The following is a 1,780-nucleotide window of genomic DNA, read 5'->3' as shown; positions in this document are numbered from 1 at the left end:
AACATCAATCAGAAATGTTACAGCGAAGTTAGAAGAAACCCGGAGATCAGCTAGTTTGTGGGTTTGGGGGCCTGGCTGGCTTAAGGATCTTTTCCTACCCACCATTTTTTTAAAAGATTTTATTTATTTATTTGACAGAGAGAGAGAGTGTACACAAGCAGGGGGAATAGAAGCAGAGGGAGAGGGAGAAGCAGGCTCCTTGCTGAGCAGGGAGCCCGATTTAGGGATCGATCCCAGGACCCTGGGATCATGACCTGAGCCAAAGGCAGCCGCTTAACTGACTGAGCCACCTAGGCGCCCCCACCATTTTTTTTTTTTTAAGTAAGCTCTATGCCCAACGTGGGGCTTGAACTCACAACCCTGAGATCAAAAGTTGCATGCTCTACCAACTGAGCCAGCCAGGCGCCCCTACTACCCCCCATGTTTAAAAAGCTGGAGTCCTCTCTATATATGTATATTTCTAAATAGATTTATTTATTTATTTTAGAGAGAGAGAGAGAGAGCATGCGCACCATGCTTGTGTGAGTTGGGGGAGGGGCGGAGGGAGAGAAAGTTTCCCAAGCTGACTCCCTGCCGAGAGCAAAGCCCGATGTGGGACTTCATCTCACCATCCTGAGATCGTGACCTGGGCTGAAACCAAGAGTTAGACGCTCAACCGACTGAGTCACCCAGGTGCCCCAGAGTCCTTATATTTGTAAAGAATACATAATAGTTAACTGATTTGAGCACTTTTTTGGTAGCCAGCATGGAGGTGACCTGTGTACAGTTTCTGCAATCTCATTTTTTTCCCCCAGGCAGAGAAAGACAGAGTTACTACTTTTTACCTTTTGACAGTGACTCAGGGAAGAGGGATTACTCTCCATATAAGGTCATGCAGATGTCTCTGTCACTTGGACGTGCTCAGGGTGGTGTGGAAGAGCTCAGGGCTGCGGGGAGAGGCCCAAGGCTTGGAAGGAACCCCAGCTTCAGGTTTCTGTTTTGTTCCCTACCAGCTTTATAATTCGGGTAAGTCCGTGGACCTCTCGGTGAGGTTTCCGAAGATAGAAGATGAATGTGGTCGTCGGTCATGGTGTTATGGTGAAGTCTGAGGGAAGGCGGTGGGGGTGGGGGTGGGGGTGTGGTGTAAAAAGTGCTGTTAAAAGCTGCGGAGTGCTAGTCGCTGAGCGGGAACTGAGCCTGGATAAGCAGACACGGAGCTGCCCCGTGCGAACTGGGACTGGGGTGGTCTGGCCCTCTCGAACACGGGGACTTCTGTAGACGGGCCTCTGAAATATTGGTACTGTTCAGAGCTGGGTTTTGTGATGCCTCGGTCGCCTGCCAGGCTGCTGCTGGGTTCCCAAAGCTTGTGTTGCCAAGTTGTGTGATGTGTGCAGAGCTGCAAGGCGTGGGGCGGGAGGGGGTTGCTGTCTGCAGCCCTGGCCTGTGCGGAGCCTACAACAGGGCCTGGACGTGCTGATGCCTCACAACCAAAAGGCAGTTGAGTGCTGCTCCCCTATTTTGTTCCGTCTGTGATGCTTACAACCATCTCAATCCTAGAAATCAGCTCTCCTCAGGAAATATAGAACCCGAGGAGTTAGGCACATGTTTTCATTTCCTTTTTGAAGGCTACAGTCTCTTTTCAAGTTTTACTTGAATACCAATCCATGGGGGTTTGCGTAAGCTGTTTGAATTTTAAACATATGTGTGTACAAAGCTCGGGGTTAGCTTTGCACGTCTCAGTCCAGTGCTTTTCAGGGGTGCAGCCTGGTCTCCTGCCTGTGCGTCAGGTGGACAGGCTGGG

General features: G+C 50.4%; 1 non-coding gene across 1 annotated transcript; it reads right to left on the bottom strand.

Moving 5' to 3' along the window:
• Positions 1-331: 331 nt before the first annotated feature.
• Positions 332-404, bottom strand: TRNAK-UUU. Its single transcript has one exon. It is a non-coding gene; the product is annotated as a tRNA-Lys (tRNA).
• Between the last annotated feature and the right edge of the window lie 1,376 nt (positions 405-1,780).

Source organism: Ailuropoda melanoleuca, chromosome 4 (assembly GCF_002007445.2).
Source record: "Ailuropoda melanoleuca isolate Jingjing chromosome 4, ASM200744v2, whole genome shotgun sequence".
NCBI classification, from domain to species: domain Eukaryota; kingdom Metazoa; phylum Chordata; class Mammalia; order Carnivora; family Ursidae; genus Ailuropoda; species Ailuropoda melanoleuca.
Note: the sequence above shows the minus strand (reverse complement) of the source record. Positions and strands in the feature narration are given on the sequence as shown.